At 36.2% G+C, this 21621-nt stretch overlaps 1 long non-coding RNA gene across 1 annotated transcript in view; it reads left to right on the top strand.

Annotated features, from left to right (window-relative positions):
• Positions 1-20317: 20317 nt before the first annotated feature.
• The window catches only part of LOC130240235 (uncharacterized), a 166856-nt gene continuing 165552 nt past the window's right edge, over positions 20318-21621 (top strand). Inside the window, exon 1 of the long non-coding RNA XR_008838749.1 lies at positions 20318-20469. This is a non-coding gene — a long non-coding RNA (uncharacterized LOC130240235). The remainder of the gene's footprint in view (positions 20470-21621) is intronic.

The following is a 21621-nucleotide window of genomic DNA, read 5'->3' on the forward strand; positions in this document are numbered from 1 at the left end:
ATGCTTCTGATTATCTTTTTTTAGTTGATGTGCTTGATCTCAATCACTTTCACTAGCAGAGAGCTGTGACAAAAACAATGCTATTGGCTGTTTTAAAAAAAAGGAGGGGCTCTCACCCTCTCTTCATGTTTCATTTGAGATTGTCAAACATTAAATGCGAATGCACATTTCTACAGGCTTATCTCTCATTCTCGCGCTGTAGATGTTTTCTCGCTAGTGAAGCGTTCAGTTTTTCCACTTACAAAGTCCGCCATGTAAATAGCAAATGCACCATGGCGCGACGCAATTGACTCTTGAAGGGAATGGGAGATGAGACTCTGATTGGTTTATTCTCAAAACACACCTATAACTCATTAAGAGAATAAGCTCAATCCTGTTAGACCATGCGCCATGGCGCAAAGGGGATTTTTCTGTCCTTAAAATAGCAAAAGTGGATTCTGACACGCCCTTAATGCGTTTGTGCCCTGCGCTTTGCAATTTGCACATGGATCATCAAAATAGAGCCCTATGTGATTTTTTTTAAGCTAAAACATTTAAAGTTTAATAGCAAATTAATTAAGAAAGTGATAAATTATTATCACTTTAAATGTGCTGTTCTGAAAAAACAAACAAACACATTATCAATACATATTATTTTATTATATTTTGGGTGATTCTGTTTTGTGTGTCTTTCAAACTATTTATAAAATTCATAATATACAGTAAATACTGCATAGGATTTAGTTTCAACTGATTAGTATTATTTTTTCATGAATGTAGTGCTTTAAAAATGGTTTGTAAAGATGCACATTGGTGTTTACGTGCATGCATACCTGTGTGTGTGTGTGTGTGTGTGTGTGTGTGTGTGTGTGTGTGTGTGTGTGTGTGCGTGTGCGTGTGCGTGTGTGTGTGTGTGTGTGTGGGTTATACAGTATATGGGTTCCATTTCTCCTTCAATAAGCATGTGACCTTGTCCGCCATGAGAACTTCAACTTTCCACTCTGTAGAAGATTAAAGAACAGTGTGAGTGTGTAGGTTGGTGAGATATTTGGCAATATTTGGGCTCCATCACTCCTTCATGGAACATGTGACCTTGCTCATCATGAGATATTTACCTTTTTGCTCCATAGAAGTGTCAAGAATAGTGTGTGTGCATGTGAAAGAGAGCGAAATAGAGCGATAGAGTATGAGTATAAAGTGTGTGGGATACATGACCACAAATTTACCACATGGTGTTATTTTCAACATTTGTTGTCAGTGGGAAGTGTAAAATTAGCACATTACTCTCACCTTCTCACCTCATAACGATTAGAGAAACAGTAGCATTTCATAGAATGGCTAATTTACATTAAGACATTAAAGCATGCTTTTATTTTAAGATCACATGGTTGTTTTTGACAGAAGATATCTCAGGATGCAAATATTGTAAACTGTAGGCCTTCTTACATACTGTAAGTCAATAACATTAGTCAGTGCAACCTGATTATTTCATAAATGCAACATATACGGTACATGACTAAGCAAGTATTTGCTGACAAAATAAATATATACTAATAAATATATACTTATCTATTTGATGGGGAGAAGAAAAAGTGCCTTTCTTGAAGTGTGAATTGTGGTGGAAGTAATGGTGTGAAACTAGACAGTAAGTGACTGATGGTGTCAGAAAATCTCTCTCGATTTAAGGCAGTGATGAAATTGAACTACAGCACCTATTATCTCTCTTTGTATTCAAGGTGTGATAGATTTCAGTCTGTGTTGTCAAGGTTTTTACTGCTAACTTTTATAGCACTTGAACATCTGAACCTTTCATGGTAACATCTGACGTTCCTCCAACACAAAAGCACCTTCCAAACTCAGTGTTTTGCTACCTTGACGAGACTTTTTTTGGCAGTAAATCTTTCTCTGTGCTCTGTTTGCTTACTTTAATGTCCTGCATTTGCATAAAAAGCAGATTTTTTATTTTAGGTAGCACATAGAAAACAGACCTGCTTTCACTGTACCTGATCTGAGTAAACCCCCTGTTGTGCCACAGGCTACATAAAGGTGTAATGACTGCATATGTAATGGGTTTATCTACTTTTACTTGATGCGTCATGGGCCAAAAAGGCCAGTGACTAATTTGTAGGGGTTGCACCAACTAGTCGACTAACTGACTAGTCGACTTTAATGCACTGCCATGACGCTTTTGATTGATGTCGACTAGTCGTGCTGCGCAGATCATGTTTTTTTCCTGAACTACATGGCAACTTTACACACTAAGTTGGTTCACTGAATGAAACTTCCCTCAAATTATTTAAAGTCATTTTTAAAATGTTATATTCCTCATGTCAGCGCCAAAGATTCACATAATCTTTGAGTGAATTTTAAATCGTCAAACAGATGCCAGTTAGATCGCCCCATGCAAATACCCAAGATCATATGCTAGCCAATCACATTTACACAACCCTGGAAAAGGCGGTTATCCTCTGCAAAGCGTATATGCAGACATGTTCTGTTTTTCAATTCCAAGAACGCTGAAAACAGTCTTGCGTTTTTGTGAAGACCGGTCTTGCCAAGTTACCTCAGAAAAATTAACTCGGGAGACCATGAAAATACAGAATGCTCTGTTAAACATAATTTGGGAAATATTAAAAAAAGAAAAAAAAAATTCAAAGGGCGGCTAATAGTTCTGACTTAAACTATATATATATATATATATATATATATATATATATATATATATATATATATATATATATATATATATATATATATATGTGCTCTGGTTTCCCCCACAGTCCAAACACATGCGGTACAGGTGAATTGGGTAGGCTAAATTGTCCGTAGTGTATGAGTGTAAATGAGTGTGTATGGGTGTTTCCCAGAGATGGGTTGCGGCTGGAAGGGCATCCACAGCATGAAACATGTGCTGGATAAGTTGGCGGTTCATTCTGCTGTGGCGACCCCGGATTAATAAAGGGACTAAGCTGACAAGAAAATGAATGAATGAAGTTAGGTCCATAAATGTTTGATCATTGACACAATTCTAACATTCTTGGCTCTATACACCAACACAATCGATTTCAAATGAAATGACCAAGATGTGCTTTAACTGTAGACGGTCATCTTTATCAGGAGAACGTGATCGGTGTAGGAATTATAACAGTTTGCATATGTGCCTCCCACTTGTTAAGGTTCCAAAAATAATTGGACAGAATAATAATCATAAATCAAACTTTCACTTTTTAATACTTGGTTGCAAATCCTTTGCAGTCAATTCCAGCCTGAAGTCTGGAATGCATAGACATCACCATACGCTAAGTTTCATCCCTGGTGGTGCTCTGCCAGGCCTCAACAGCAACAACAAATTTTAATACGAATTTCAGCAAATAAACACCCTTTATGTGTTTATGCATTTATTAAAATGTTCATTTTAATGTTTACTTTTACCGCCTCATATGGAGAAACTCCTGAATTAAATATATAAGTGTCCCATAAAATTTATAAACATATTATATCTCTGAACTTTAATAATAAATCTATAAAATGCTGTGCTTTCCACCTCGTTTATTCAGTCGCAATGACTTCTGGAACTCGTGCGAGTTCAGTGCTCAAGTCTGCATCGATGCGTCCTTGATATCAAGAACACATATGGAAACTTTTACATGTCCTCCCTTCTTGCAGTCTTGAGTTTTGGAACTAAACTTTGGCAGTTGATGATGATGTTACACGAAAGTATGAGGACACAAGATTGCTGAAGAACGCATATTGTGAACGTGGTGAAGATGTGCAGCGAGGAGGCGTCTAATAAACAAGATGAGCCAATAATCACGAAAAACTAGCGACTTGAGCAGGATTTTGAGCAGCTTTCTAGCATGCACTATCATAGCGATAAAATATGCGACTGAGCAAGTCTCTGCCAGTGTAATATAGCTTAACGTTATAGCCTAACCTTTGTGTTTCGTGCATTATATTATGAATAACATCACATGACTCTGTGTGCTGAGGACGTATACATTATTTCTGCACTAAAATATCAGTTATTGTAACATTCTTACTAGAACATGCAGTGATCAATGCATTTATTTAGCAATAAAATCAGCCCAGGTGCTAATGTTGCATTATTAACCAAATGAAAGTGTTGAGCATGTATTTTGGCTAGTTTCCACTGAGTGGTAAGGTAGGGTAAAGGTTGGTGCGGGTCACCTTTAACAGGCTTGCGTTTCCGCTGCCAAAAGAGTACCAATGGTGTTGTAGGACAGAAAGTTTCAGTCGACGACCTTTTCGCAGGAGGAAATGTCAAAGTAAAGCTGTACGGGTCGTTCACATATCATATGAGAAGCACTTCTCACAAAACAGATGCTTTTTACACATAAATACTTGTGTATATATCTTCATTACTAATATGAACAGGACTTGATTATAACAGCAGTTTAATGATAGTACTAAGTAACCTACTGTAACGTCTGCAATTATATAAAATAAATAAATAAATGCAACATATATGATCACATACAGACCCTTACAGTCTCTGATATGTTACCAATTACAAAAAAACTACACATAGCATACATTTAGTCCTTATTTGGATTCAAAAACAACACGCAACATATACCGCAGTCAGTGTAAACCTCTCATCTGTATCTTGAATCTTCACCAACACATGACATGGTTTGTTTAAGCTCTGGTCGACCATGACTCGTTATTGTATGTATATATTATTATGATATAATGTCTTGGCTGTGTATTTAAAAATGGCGCTTCCTTTGTTTTCATTCTCCTGCTTGTGTATGTGCTGGTGACCTTTCTCTGTAAACCAATAGCATTCAGCTGAGTGTCTCACTCAGCCTTTTGATACCCTTTTGTTGTGCTAGGTACCCTTCCAAAAGGGTAGCCAAATAGTGGTACAGTACGGTTCACTTTTAGATACCTTTTGACAGTACAAACAGCCAAAAAACATTTGTTTTACAGTAAAATCAGTCATTGGTAGTGTTGCAGTTTTTTTCCAATGTATTATGAGCTGTCAAACAGCACGCGTATATCTTTCCTGCAAATTGTGGCATGATGCAAAAAATTTGCATCTTGTGTTTTATTGATGACATCACCAGCAACTAGTCGACATCGACTCGACTTTGATAACATAAAAGTCGACTTCCAAAAATCTAAAGTCGTTCAACCCCTACTAGCATGTAATTCACACTTGATGAAAAACGTCAAAGGAGGAATTTATTTTCTTCCGCTTGGCAGAGGATCCATTTCCTCCGGTTGCCATGCGAAGTGGAGAAAGCCAATACGGAGATTCCAGCCAGCCGGTTACACCGTACTCATTACCAGCGGAGCATAACTGTCAATGTTTATAAGGCTGCAGAAGGAACGGAGAGAGGGAGAGACAGGTGAGGGAGCTGGAGAGTTTTTTGAGATGGGACGGAGGCAGCCCGCCTCTCCAGAGTGTTGCGGCACGGCTGATCTCTCCTCAGTATGTTTGCTCTTATTCGCTGCGACAGCTGTGGGCAGCACATTGCCTCTGCTCACCTGTGCTTTTTCGCCAAGCCCACCAGACTGGGACATTCATCAAACCAAACAGCCCGCGTTTAATTGGTCCACATCCCCACCTGCTGTCACTCACCTTGGCGGCACACGGTCGAGGGATACAGACGTGACGGTGCGAGCACAAACCCTCTGCACCCACAAAGCAGGCAGCGGCAGGGTCATCTGAATTGCAGATGGGAAGCTGAAGCTCTGATTTTCTCATGCTTTGGTTGGGAGGGGTGTGCGCGGGGATGGTAATGATGTGCCCTATCAGTTTACCTGCAGTCACCCTCGGCATCCCGGTATGCCCTGGGGCTGAAGGCATGAGAGCGAACTGAGCCTACTTCGTCTCCAGCTAGCGAGACTTCTTTAGTATGCGACTCTTCTGCTACTTAAAAAAAAGTTTTCTGGAACCAGCCTAATAACACTGCTGACTGAGTCCCTGGCATAATTCCCTCAGTCTTATTTGAACGGCGCATGCCACTTCAGATATGAATTGCATATGCCCCATAAGAGCGGAATGGCACCAAGAATCACCTAATGAGCCTTTTATATTTTACTGTTAAACCTTCCATAAAACATCCGGTGTCTTTGAGACAATTCTGTGGTTTTAACTTTTTTGCCTCGATGGATATGAAGCGAGACCGTCTGATTTAAAAAAAATAAATTCTCAAGCTCCTTCGGTCAAGTGTGCTGTAGATGAGGCCGGAGCTTTATCTTTGGCGGTCTGAAGAGCTGGTTTAAGTGTGGCACATTTACATTTTTTCTCTTTGTTCATCTGATTTTCTCTGTCAAGCTATGCAAATATGGCGGCCCAGGTCCATTACGGTTTGGTGTGATGGAGACTAGTGTGCTTTTTTAAATGAGTGAGGAGGCAGATAGCAGCCATAGACTTTTCATTACTGATTTTTATGACCTCGTATGTAATTAACCTCATGAAATGAGTGTTTTGAGGGAATATTGTTTTAAAGCATTTATAAAAAACAATGCTTGAATGAGCTTTAAATGGCACCTATTTCACCCCTTTTTCAAGAATGGATGTGTCTTTTGAGTCTCCAGAATGTGTCTGTAAAGATTCAGCTCAAAACACTCATCAGATTATTTATTATAGCTTTCAGAATATTGAATTTTCTGCTCTGTATACAATGTAGCTGTTTTTTTTTCCTGCGCCTTTAATGCTAGTTCTCCCCGCTCCCATGTTCCCAAGTGTCTGTTAGAGTGTGCCTCAATCTCCGCCTCGGCTGCGTCAGATAAACAGCACAGTGACAGATAAGAAGGAAGCAGATCTCACGTAACTTTTGTGAGAAATACTACAGTAAGAACTTTCCCAATGCTTATTTGATGTGGTTGTTGTGGCATGAATTCAAGCCTTTCAATGAGTCACACACAATGTCATAACAAAGATCATCTTAAACTTTGCACTGCTTTTGCATAGCAAATGTGACAGGATACATGTTAATATCCACTGCTGTATGGATATCCGTTATGTTAATGTACAAAATAAACCCCATTTAACGTCCACAATCCAGGATTGAGGCATCTTTTATAATTGTGCTGACATGCGGCTCTGGTGATTAATTACATCGATTTTACTGTCTTTAACTTACTTTATTACAAACATTCACTGTTTTAAAAACGTCTTAAACTTGTAAAACTCATTCTTGATCACATTTGATGATGATTGATGATCACAGAGAGCTGAACAGATCTTTTAATCCCAGTTGCTTTGTGCTCTTCCTGTCTTGTTGATATGATTATACGCATTACTACGGAGACATGTTAATACGTGACTGTCAATAAATTTGGTGGGGAGGAAAACCGCACTCCTTCGTCACATTGCGGTGGGCCTCAAAATGGGAGGGATTTGGATTCTTTTTTAACGATAGGGAATTTAAATTTTTTTTTTTTTTTTTTTTTTTTTTTAATTTATATCTTTATATCTTTTATTGTCTTTATATCACCCCAGTATGATTGTGGACACACTATACCTGCACACAGTTCTGTCCAAACAGCTTAAAAAAGATGATTGTCATTATAGGTGCTCTTTAATGATAGAACATTAGGTTTTCATCTTTAAAATCATTTTGTATGTTCACCTAGAAAGAAATAACCTCAGTGCAACCCAATCATACAGCACTTTTTATCTCCAACCATGTAGAATCTGTCTGTATCTGCAGTTCTCATGGATAGAGAGAAACATGGAGTGGCTAAAAATAGGACTAGTCTAACTGCATTCTTGTTTCTTTATGTTTTGTTAAATAATTGTTGAAATGAGAAGCAGGTCGTGATTACACTGCAAAAAAAACCCTGTTATTTAACAGCATATTTACACATTTGAATAGCATTACGGGAGCTTGATCTCTTCTCTGACAACTTTTGATGTTGGAAATTTAACTCTACGACATCAAAAGTTGTCAGAGCATGTTCCTGTAATAAAATTTGAAAGCATGAATAACCAGAAAAAAGAAACGTGAATCACAAGCTATTGGCAACTGTTAATAGATTTTTTTACAGTGCATGTTCTACAGATTTATTTTCTCTTTTTATGTAAGGCTTTTCGTGATACATATAATATCAAATCAGCTTTCCAGAATAAGCTGACTCATTAACTCTTGATCAATGTCTTTATGTCCTTCTTATATTTTTAAAGACAGAAATGTAGAGATGTGCTTTAGCATAAGTGAGCGATCAAAGCCGGCATCAGCAATAGATCAAGGGTTGCAAGACCACAGAGGACGTTCTTTGAAAAAGCCACCTTGAGCTAAGTTCTTGAACTTAGCAAAGTTCAGCGCAGCAATAAATGTAAAAATGATGGCCTATTGGATTTTACCCAGTAGTCTCCATGATGGGGCTTTTGCCATAAACGTACTGAAGCAATCCTTAAGGGGAAGAGAATATAGCTTTGTAGAGGATGCTCTCTTAAGCACCACAGTGTCTTTTTTCGCATAATGGTTGGTGTGTAAGTCCAGTAAGTTACCTTCTCTGTGTGAGACCCCCATTGACAGAGGTGTAGCTCCCTGCATTCGGGAGCCTCATTAAAGCGCTGCCCAATTTAAAAAGCTGTAATTGATCGCCTGTTTGCTAAATGCCTGCTCTGCTCTCACTGAGGTGTGCTGGGGGTCAATTTCAGATGCTCCAAAGCCAAGAGATGGTTTGTGTCCCCACGGCCAAGCGCTGGCCTTCCTCCACCTCCTTAAAAGACCCTTAATATCTCCTTTATAAAGAGATGAGCCAGTCCACTTAACAACTCCTGCCTTCCTCCTTCACATGATATCACAGACTAATTCAGTGAAGGACCTGCTGCATGGGTTGTGCTGAGGGAGCTTTAGCTGAATGCAAATAAATCTTTCATGGAACCTCTTGTGCCTTTTGATTAATAGCAGAGATACAGCAGATATTTGGGGCCTAGTGTTTGTCAAGTATAATGCAAATCTGGGCCTCTAGGTGACAGGAAATGTATTCCGTGATTTAACTCAGTCAGTAGAGCTTAAATGGTAGATCAAAGTCTGTATATGCATGCGTTGCAGGAGTTTTTAACTGTCCGTTTTTTTTAGTTCTGTGATGTGACAGTAATTTCCCCCTTATATTAGTATTTTCAAGTATACCATAAGAATTATGATTCATAAACAATGACTTGAATGCATCTCTTCTATGACGCATGTTGAAAACTGCTCCAAAATTGAAGTTTTTTCTAACAAATATCATGAAAACCCTATCAAAAGTTAGTTTGACCCACAAAATTAATGACAAAAGGTGTTTCTAAAAGAAATTCTATTTTTATAATTATAAGAATAATTATAAGCTTACTGTATATGGTTAGTTTATAAAAAAGTCTGTCATTAAAGGGTCATAAAACCCCCCTGTCTCAGCAGGGTGTTTTTCCCACCTCTAGTTTGAAAAAAGTCAGGAAAGTAGGCGAGTCCAGCTTTGCTTAGGTGGGAATGTTGAGTGGCGAAAGAGGGAAGGGTTTGCATGAAAAGGGGAGTTTCATTACACGCATGTGCTGATTTTTCACTGCAGCAACATAAACACAGACACAGGGGAGATAGACAGTGACCATGTTAACATGGACATCAGTATTATTATTTGCCTTAATCTGAATAAAACAATGATATGATTAAGGTGTTTAGGAATTGCTTTGTGAATGTTCCTTTCATGATCCCATTTTACTTGTTTTAGCACATAATTCAATTAACGAAACACTGACGACCCATGTCTCACAATAATTCTTCTTCTTCCACTTGTTTTAATTATGGTTGGTAACACAATAAAAAAACAGTTCAGACATCCAGTCTCCACACTAGAATTTACACAAGGATCTCATCACCGTGATGTAGCTTCAAAATTTTTTTTAAACCGGAAGAACGAATTTGCTTGAAATAACAAAAAACCAACCAATTTTCACTTTTTTGTGAAATATATGTGTCCTAATAGTGTTTTTAGCAATGTGGGACACATATATGACTGTCAACATCTCAAAAAATGTGTTTTGGTGTTTCATGACCCTTTAAATTATTTACTCACCTTCATGTTATTCTGAACAGGTATGGAGTTTTTTTTTTACTGCATACAAAAAAGTCATTTGAAAAATGTTGGTCAAGTCATCTTTATTCTATAGCACTTTTAAAAATGTAAATTGTGTCAAAGCAGCTTAACAAAGATTAAGCAAAGACAGTCAGGGGCGTAGGAACCAGGGGGGGTATACGTCCCCCTCACTTTTAGAGACAGACCATTTAGAAACAGGTGATTAATAATTATATGAATGTATGATCTCAGCTCTCAGCTGTCCCCCCCACTTTTAAAATATCCACTATGCCCCTGAAGACAGCCATTATAATATTTCAGATTGTTGTAGAACAATCCAGCAAATCAGGCAGACAGGAGAGTAGTGGTAAAATGCTGATGTAGTTCTAGTTCAATTAAAATTCATCTTCAGTTCAGTCTAATTCAGTTCCAGTTAATATAAAGTCACTACTGAAGGATGATCCACTGAACAGCAGCTCCACCAGCCCCAGCCAAGCAAGCCAGAGGCGACAGTAACCAGGAACCAAAACTTCACCAATTTATAGAAATGGAGAACAAACCTTGGGAGAAACCAGGCTCATCCAGGGTGTCCAGTTGTACGAGGCAGACGTGCAGTTTGAACTTTAAAGGGCTTAAAAACAGGTCCATGTAGGTTACCAGGCAGATAAAACCAAACAGATTTTGTTCATATTGACTTCCATTGTATTAAAAAGATTAATAATGCACACACATTTATTTAAAATGTATATAATATTAAAATGAGCCAACACTAACTTAATATGTTATGAGTCTTGCACCTCTTGTCAAACAGCACTGACCCATCAATGCATGAATTCTACACGACCCAGAAGTTATCTTTCTCTAGAATCCATCAAGTCCTTTAAGTTTTGAGGTGGATCTGCCATGGATCAAACTTGTTGACTCACTGAACCAGATGTCCGTAATTCAAAATCCAGTCCCAAAGCTTCCATGCCTACTATGGGTACTTCGAGGGCTGACAGAGGGCCATAGGCACCCTGAATGGTCCACACTTTGTGTCATTCCCACACCATCAATTACAATTCAAAATGTACTCTGTGCATCTGTGTATCTGTGCACTTCGTTGTTTTGTGAAACATTAATTTGCCCTAGGAAATTTTTTATGAAATATCAAAACCTTCTCTCCAACTACAAGATTCTTCATTTCTGGTCACATGGAATCTGCTCACACTGACTTCATCAATTTCTCAATCTTATTTAATTTTGTTAGTAACACCTATCTTCCAAAAATTAAATCGATTCCCAGAGGACATAATCATGCACTGCCAGCATTTCTTTGCTAATTTCAGAATCGTTTCTAGTGGATGTACATCACGATAATAAAAAAAAACTTCTAATTCAGGGTGGCTTTAAAGTATGCATTGTTTGTGCATGGTATACTGCAGCTTCCATTGCCCTTGTGCATCGATAAACCTAGAACACCCAACATCCTGTCACTGGTTTGTGGCTTGTTTTTGTCTGACCTCTGTTGGTAAATTCTTACCACTGTTGACTGGGAACAACCACAAGTCTTGTCATTTCAGACATACTCTTACCCAGTTGCCTTGCCATAACAATATGGCCCCTAAAGGCAGTTCAACCAAAAATGAAAATTGACTCACAATTCGCTTGAGTAGTTCCACATTTTTATGAGTTTCTTTCTTCCATTGAACACAAAAGTAGATATTTTGAAGAAAGTTAAGTACCTGTAACCGCTAACTTCCATAACAGGAAAAAAAAAACAATAGTCACAAGTTTCCAGCGTTTTCAGAAGAAAGTCAAACAGGTTTGGGACAAGTCAACGGCGAATAAATAATGACAATAATTTAATGACAATGGCAACAATTTTCAGTTTTGAATATAGTGAAGAACCCCTTTGAAGTAATATTTCTGCACATTTTACATGTATTCGGCATGTTGATTACAACACCCACTTTGAATGTTATCACTTTATTGATTGGGCATTATGGACGGTGCTTTGGCGCAGTGGGTAGTGATGTCGCCTCACAGCAAGAATGTCGATGGTTTGAGCCTTGGCTGGGTCAGTTGGCTATCCTGTGTGGAGTTTGCATTGCATTGAATTGTCAGATAAAAATGAGGACGAAATAGAAGATCTCAGTGAAGATGTTTATTCAGCATAGCAGTCTCAAAGTACACAGCAGGTTTCATCGGTGTCAGAATGAACCATGCACATTCTTAAACTCAAACCTTTATACTGTTTTAGATGTTGCCTGTTTTAGACTTGCCTTTAGATGTTAATGAAGTTTCTCCTTGGCTCTTGACACAGCTGTTCTCTCTATCTCTATATATTAATGCAGTTTCAACACCATTGATGAGATGGTTCTCTGTGCACCACACCCATTCTACAATAATTACTATTTAGTCGAGATGTAGTCACCTCAAACATTGCAGAGACAACAAACTCTGTTGACTTCTCTTTACTCTCATAATTCAGCCCTTTTGGGAAATGAGCATTAATACACCATTTAGAGTGGAAGTTGGGTCAAGGCAGACTTATTTCTTACAAAGGGCATCCGCTGTGTAAAACATATGCTGGATAAGTTGGCACTTCATTCTTGTGTGGCGACCCCTGATTAATAAAGGGACTAAGCCGAAAAGAAAATTAATGAATAAATGAATGATTGGGCGTTATCAGTGGTTATCAGCTGATAGATATGGGCCAGTTGGGGCCTTCTGTGGTTATCATCCATCCACATGGTTAATCAGCTATAGTAATAGAGAAGACTCCAAATTCAGATCTATTTATACATATCACTGTGACGGTTGGGTTGGCGTAGGGGTAGACATTAATAAAATACAATTATGGGGAATTTAATGAACAATGTAAATAATTTTCATGGTTAATCAGCTATACTAATAGTGAAGACTCCAGATCCAGATCTGTGTTTACATTACTGTAACAGTTGGGTTTAGGGTAGGGGTAGGGGTAGACGTTAACAAAATACAGTTAATGGGAAATGTAATAAATAATATAAATAATTATTGCGGTTAATCAGCTATACTAATAGAGAAGATCTATATCCAGATCTGTTTTTACATTACTGTGATGGTTGGGTTTATGGTTGGGGTAGATGTTAATAAAATATAATTGATTGGTAATTTTATAAATAATATAAATAATTATCGTGGTTAATCAGCTATGCTAATAGAGAAGACTCCACATCCAGATCTGATTTTACATTACTGTGACGGTTTAGGGTAGGGTTAGTGGTAGACGTTAATAAAATACAATTAATGAGAAATTTAATAAATAATATAAATAATTCTAATTAGCTACACTAATAGAGAAGACTCCACATCCAGATCTGTTTTTACATTACTGATTAACCATGTGGATGGATGATTACAGCCTTCGGAACCTACCAGTAGACTGGCCCATATCTATCAGCTGATAACCACTGATAACATCCATTCAGTCGAGTGATAACATTTGAATCATTCTTTGCTTTCATCTTTACTGTTTACTGAGATATTATGATATGGCCTTGTTAGCAGGTGATCAACTCACAATGGGCCACAATGTTTTGGCTCATCATTGCATTTTGCAGAACATTTTGAAAGCAACATTTTTCCAGCAAGTGCTGGATCAGCATCCGTGTTTTAATTTCTCCTTCCTTTTAAAGACGTGTTGTTTTGTCATCACACTATTTTGTGTCATTGACTTTGACATTTTGGGCATCATAGTGATCATACACTTCTTGTGAAGGATGTACAGTAGTACCAATTATCACATGAGCTCAATTATCACACCGCCCTCAGAAGCTCAAAGTGCAGTAATTACCCCGCAGTCCAAGATGATGCATCTGCTCCTGAAATTAGATGCGTTCTCAAATAAGCAACGCGAACGTCTGCAGCCAAATGACTCTGTTTGATTGACTCTGAAGGAAAGATAATGGCAGGATGGAGCCAACTACTATCTTAGACAAAGCACTCAGAAAAAAAAAAAAAAAAAAACAAGTCCAAAACTATTAACCATCTTAAAGGCGGTGCTTTAAATAACCGTATCTGGGTGTGCATTTGGAGTATAACTTGTCTGGAGCCTCAGATGTCCTTGCAGACTCCTTAACTGCCGTGTTATTGAGAGAGACAGAGCTTCATGGCTTCAGAAGTCCGTCAGCTACAAGACCCTAATCATCTCTCAATTAGATCTTTCTCTTAATATTACCACTGTCTCCTATGATGTGTACACAGCACAAGACAGTTCCGCTGACTCCATTATGAATAGAGACACCGCCTTATGTGGTCTCATTATTGGATAAGTAAGAGGATACAGGAGGCAGACAGAAGTTTTAAGGCTGGCCAGAATAGACGCCATCCCCATTAGCGGCAAGGCATTAACAACGTCAGCGACACAGACGAAGGGAGGAAAACGAGAGGGGATAGAAGGAGGAAGAGAAGGGGGAGGGTTGTGTTTTGCGGGATCTGATCCAAGAACATCAACTGTAATTACAGTGATGCTGCCATTTTGCTTCAGATTGAACGTGTGAATGATGATGGTGTGTAAGGGTAGTCTAGTAAACGTTTTGAAGTGCATGATTGTACGTCTTTGGAGAGGCTATAGTTTCTGTTGTTTTCTCTAAACGCTTGAAATAAGACAAAATGGGCACCTACGAAATTCACTCTGTTATTTTATTTAAATTGGTTGGTTAAATAGTACATAACTAATGTTTTATAGAGCACAAACTTTGGACATCATCGTCTTTTCTAAGAGACACACACTCATTGACTCCCATAGTAGGAAAAAAACATTATGGAATTCAATAGCAAGCGGTTTCCAACATTCTATAAAGGATCTTCTTTTCTGAAATCAATAGCAACTGGTTTCTAACATTTTCTAAAGTCTTCTTTTAAAGTTAGAAACAGGTAACCATTGACTCACATATTACAAAAAAATACTAAGGAATCAACAGCAACTGATTTACAACATTCTTCAAAATATCTTCTTTTCTAAGGAAGATTTGAAACAGGTAACCATTGGCTCCAATATTAGGTCAAGTACTATGGGATCCAATAGCAGTTATTTTCCGACATTCACTGAAAAATCATCTTTTCTCAGAATGCCGAAAAACAGAAAGCCATTCATTGACATTATAGGAAAAATACTTTTAGAATCAATAACAACTGGTTTTGAACATTCTTTAAAATATCTTCTTTTCTAAGAATTTTATAAACAGGCACTCATTGAGTCACATAACAGAAAACAATAAGATGGGATCAATAGCAACTGGTTTCTTCTTTCCTAAGAAAGTTGGAAACCTGTAACCATTGACTTCCATATTAGAAAAAAAAATACTAAGGAACCAATAGCAACTGGTTTGCAACATTCTTCAAAATATCTTCCTTTCTAAGAATTTTAGAATCAGGCACTCGTTGAGTCAAATAGCAGAAAACAATATGATGTGATCAATTGCCACTGGTTTCTTCTTTCCTAAGAAAGTTGGAAACCTGTAACCATTGACTTCCATATTAGAAAAAAAAATACTAAGGAACCAATAGCAACTGGTTTGCAACATTCTTCAAAATATCTTCCTTTCTAAGAATTTTAGAATCAGGCACTCGTTGAGTCAAATAGCAGAAAACAATATGATGTGATCAATTGCCACTGGTTTCTTCTTTCCTAAGAAAGTTGGAAACCTGTAACCATTGACTTCCATATTAGAAAAAAATACTAAGGAACCAATAGCAACTGGTTTACAACATTATTCAAAATATCTTCTTTTCTAAGAATTTTAGAATCAGGCACTCATTGAGTCAAATAGCAGAAAACAATACGATGGGATCAATTGCAACTGGTTTCTTCTTTCCTAAGAAAGTTGGAAACCTGTAACCATTGACTTCCATATTATAAAAAACATACTAAGGAACCAATAGCAACTGGTTTACAACATTCATCAAAATATCTTCTTTTCTAAGAACGTTGGAGACAGACACTCATTGACTCCCATAGTAGGAAAAAAACATAATGGAATTCAATAGCAAGTGGTTTTCAACATTCTATAAAGTATCTTCTTTTTAAGAATGTTGGAAACCAGTAGCCATTCACTCCTATAGTAAGAATACAAATACTATGGAAATTAATAGCAACCCATTTTCAACATTCTCTAAAATATCTTCTTTTCTAAGAACACTGGAAATAGATAGTCATTGATTTATCTTGTATGAAAAATACTATGAGAATCAATAGCAACTGATTTCCAACATTCTTCAAAATATCTTCTTTTCTCAAAATGTTAGAAACAGGTAACCACTGACTGCCATAGTACAAACACAATAGCTACTGGTTTCCAATTTTGCTTTGCTTTGCATTCAACAGAAGAAGCTCAAGTGAAAATTGGATTTGGGTGAACTGTCCCTTTAAATAAACAAACATTTAATACTGAATACTTCCTAGCCCATTTCAAAACAAATCAACAAAAAAGCGCACATCAATCTGAAGCTCAGGTGAACCTCATCAGCCTCATCAGACTCGGGTTTTTTGCAGAACATGGTGGACTGTTCCTGTTGCGAGCTATATCTGTTTATTTGTTCATTTGTTGTTCACGTTAATTCAACTTGATTGAGGTTTTTCCTGAAAATCTCCATTATTCTGTACAGAAATTAAACTTTGAATAAATACTTGAAAGATATGCACAATTGAAATATATATGAAATATACAGCTGAAGTCAGAATTATTAGCCCCCCTTTGAGTTAATTTTTCTTTTTTTAATATTTCCCAAATGATGTTTAACAGAGCAAGGACATTTTCACAGTATGTCTGATAATATTTTTTCTTCTGTTGAAAGTCTTATTTGTTTTATTTCAGCTAGAATAAAAGCAGTTTTAAATTTTTTAAAAACCATTTTAAGGTCAAAATTTTTAGCCCCTTAAAGCTATTTAGTTTTTCGATAGTCTACAGAACAAACCATCGTTAAACAATAACTTGCCTAATTAACCTAGCCCTAACCCTAACTGACAGCACATAATATTTGACTAGATATTTTTCAAGACACTTCTATACAGCTTAAAGTGACATTTAAAGGCTTAACTACATTAATTAGGTTAACTAGGCAGGATAAGATAATTAGGCAAGTTATTGTACAACGATGGTTTGTTCTGTAGACAGTCGAAAAAAAATTGCTTAAAGGGGTTAATAATTTTGACCTTAAAATGGTTTATAAAAAATTTAAAACTGCTTTTATTCTAGCCGAAATAAAACAAATAAGACTTTCTCCAGAAGAAAAAATATTATCAGACATACTGTGAAAATTTCCTTGCTCTGTTAAACACCATTTGGTAAATATTTAAAAAAGGCAAAAATTCAAATGGGGGCTAACAATTCTGACTTCAGCTGTATATATTTATATATAGTAATGCCTTCGTTCTATGTAACATCTAATTTTAACATCCAGCCAATTCCTAAATCACATTTTCTCACTGAATATTTAACTTTATTTTGAAATCGTAATAAAATGACTCATAACCACCAATTCACAAGGACTTTGACAGCAGGTTTTCATAACCTATCATGAAGCCGAACATGCAAAACACAGTTTAAATGGCCTCTCGTTGATATCATTCATTACATTGATAAAAGCACTCAGTAATTATCAATTTTGTTTAAGCTCATCACAGAGCCGAGCAAGACTCAGTGATGGAAGACAAGTCATTCTGATGTGTGTCACCAAGTCATTAAGCTGCCTTTGAGGGAAGCATGCGATCTGATTCATCACTGCAATAATGAGCCAGAGATGAACTCATCAATTTCATTTTCCCTAATATTACCCTCGTCTCCTTTGCTTTTTGGTCTTCTCTTCATAGTGTGTATTCTCTCGCTGTCTCTCTCTCTCTCTGTGGTGCATTATGTGTGAAGGGAGTGCTAAAGCAGACACATGTGCAGCCAGTGAGGAGCGGGGCTTTAGCATATTTTTAAGGGGGCTCATACTGGAGAGTCTCTGCTCCAGTGCCTCGCTGTCTATCTGCCTCCTGCTCGCCTCGTCTTCCTTGTCAACTACACTCTTCACGACATTGACATGCCTCCTGTCACTGCTCTCTTACTTCCAGGAAGCTTAATGCCTGGCCTTTGTCATTCACCTGAAGAAAAAAAGACAGTATATACACTAAAAAAAAATTGTGGTTGCCAGAATTTTACAGTCAAAATCGTAAAATAAATTTTGGTAAGACTTTACAATGAGGTTTTATTAGTTAATACTAGGTAGTGCATTTACTAACACGAACAAACATGGAACATTACATTTATTACAGTATTTATTCATCTTAGTTTACGTTAGTTAACAGAAATACAGTTGTTCATTGTAAGTTCAGTTACGTTAACAAGCATTATTTTGGATGTTAACAATGCATTAATGAATGTTGAACTAACTGAGGCCTTTAAACCATGGGCTTTGCTAGGCCTATTTTAGGGGGTTGTAGCCCCCCCCCCCCCTATATTTCTACTCAGGCCCCCTAAAACTTTTGCGATTAGCTCATAAACTATACACTAAACTATCGTCTCAGTCCCCTTTAAATTTGATATGAAAACAGCGGAGGAATTCGGCTGCTCCCTGTCTTTTGTTTTTCATTTGATCAGCGAACCACAGCTGTGCAGAGTGAGAGAACAAGGGGTGTGTTTATCGATAGATTACGATAGTCCTATAATATCTGCTTATTTGCAGTTCTTGGCTATAGATAGACTTGTATCACTTGTATCCCAATGCCATGGAGGAGCCATTGGGTTTCGCATCTGCTGTTTCATTATTGTTGTCATCAAATGTGTATTTATTATTGTGATTCAGATCATGAAATATGTGAAGTAGTTTATATATATATATATATATATATATATATATATATATATATATATATATATATATATATATATATATATATATATATTTAAATTTGCCGTTTAATTAGAAAAGTAGCAGTTTTATTTATTTAATACATGGAAACAAAAAATGTACTTAAATATAGAAAGTGTTTTTTACTACAGTAAACAGGTGTGTTGAGCCTATTTGGCTCATTCAGAACTCAAATGGCTATCTCTGTTTTTGCAGTACATTTTTTTTTACCATATTAAACATTTTAACTTTTATTAATTTCTTACTGTTAAATTACTACTTATAAATGTTATATTGAGCATATATATATATATATATATATATATATATATATATATATATATATATATATATATATATATATATATATGTTTTTTTTTGTTTATTTATTTATAAAAAATGTTTTACCTCAGGAGCTGAGCACCCCTAAAATGAAAATCCTAAAATCACCCCTGCTTAAGATGAGCAACCATACAAGTCCGTATTTTCAAATTTGGAGTAATACAATTTTTTATTTGGATTGGGAAATATATTTTCATTTATTCATTTTCTTTTCGGCTTAGTCCATTTATTAATCCGGGGTCGCCACTGCGGAATGAATCGGCAACTTGTGAGTCTGTTCTGTGCTTTTGCTTTATTTAGGCATGAAGACACTATGAAATAAATATAAAAACGGCGGGATTCCCTTTCCTTTTCATTACAGATGCTGTCGCCCCTCCTATGCAGTCTTCAAAACAGTCATGTAGCGGAGCTTGACTGTCAGCTGACGCGCTCCATAGTGATAAATAGATGCTGTTTCCCAAACGGATTCTGTACATGCGGTTTGAAGCCAAGCGAAAGTCTGAGTTTTGGGTGCATGTTTGCACAGACATAAATACATAATAATTAATAATAACTTCTAAAGATGTCGATCTTGGTGGGTTTTTTCAAACACAACCAATTTTGTCCTAAATGAGCATAAAAAGTAAGGAAATCAATCGAATGCTCTCTTTATAATGTTAAATATGTGCACCTGTTATATAATGTAATCAAACAAAAAATCGAAATAAATGAGATTCATTCGTTACTCTTTAATCAGAATGTGTAAGTTATACAGTGAAGAAAAGATTAACGAGATTTGATAACTTGATTCTATTTCTTTATAATAGCTATTCATTTTAATTATCTGAACTGTTTGTCAGTTTTTTTGTTGCTAATCTACACTATCTATTTATTTCTTTTGTAAGTAATAATAATAATAATAATAATAATAATAATTATTATTATTAAATATAATAATTATTATGGACTTTTTGTACAAGTATTGTTCATAATTAGCTCATGCTAGTTAATATGTGAACTGATGAAACTGTAGGAGCCATTTTTGGTGATGTTTTTCTTTCACACCACTAGAGGGTGTATCTGTATTTACTCTCTCCTGGCGATGACCTGTGGGGCGTAGAAGAAGCTCAAACAAACTTTTTGACCGTGATGGACTTGAGAATGGATTTATGTTTATTTTGATGTTTATTTATTTATTTATTTTTATTTATTTATTTATTTTTACTTTTGACTAAATGGACAATGCGTGGATTGGAATATCCAACTTTATCTTCAAAGGTATGTACATTTAATTTTATTATGGAATTGTTCAAAAAACAAACGCACCTACAGAAATCTTTTTGTAAATGTGACCAAAATGTAAAAAGTTGATTCCATATGTCATTCATTTCTAGAGTTATACGCCAATGTTTTAAAGTACCAACATCTACATAGCATATCTTTCTTTCACAGACAAAAAAACATGTATATGAGGACAAGTTAGTCATAGTAAACCAACGCTTATCACAAACGACTTTTCCCACGAGCAGATAAGCATATTAATATATATTGTAGACGGTGCTCCGTGTCTATTACACAACTACTGAACACCATCATGATAACACCTAAAATTTAAGTAATCCAATAAAATTATTATTCAACATTAGATGTAAAATTAAATGTGTGTTACTGATGAGGAAAAAACTAAAGAGAACCGTATTAATGTCAACTAAAATGCATAAAATTGGGAAAACCAATTTACTGTATTTTTTAAGGAAACTTAATGATTATTAACTTTTACTGTATAATTTGTACAGTTTTTTACTATTGAAATCTGTGACTGTTTTTTTAATTGGACAGTACCTGCACAGCCATACTGGTTACTGTAAATGAAAGCACGCATGTATACTGAAAGCTCTGAATTGGGACCATACTTTATTTAAATGGAACATATTATGCCCCTTTTTACAAGTCTTTGTTGTTTCTAAATTGTGTTTATGAAGTTTCAACTCAAATTACCTCTCAAATAATGTTTTATAACTCTTTGAAACTGAGATTTAGTACTAATTCTGCCATTTTAGTGACTGTCGCTTTAAATTCAAATGAGATTTTGCTCCTAGTGCTCTTTTCAAAAGAGGGTGAAGCTACAAATGCTTATGTGCAGTGGTGTAAAGTAACTAATTACAAATACTCAAATTACTGTGATTGAGTAGTTTTTCTCAGAAATTGTAATTTACTGAGTAGTTTCCCTTGAGTACATTTTTAGTAGGGATGGGTATCATTTGGGGTTATTTCGATTCCGGTGCTAAATCGATACTTTTAAAATGGTACCGTGCCAAAACCGATACGTTTTAGCCACAAAATTATTTGATCATTGTAATTTAACAATATAAATATATTTAAAATAAGTTTAAAGTAAACATCAGTTCATATTTAATATATTTATTTTGA

The sequence above is a fragment of the Danio aesculapii genome, chromosome 14 (assembly GCF_903798145.1).
Source record: "Danio aesculapii chromosome 14, fDanAes4.1, whole genome shotgun sequence".
Taxonomy (NCBI): Eukaryota; Metazoa; Chordata; class Actinopteri; order Cypriniformes; family Danionidae; genus Danio; species Danio aesculapii.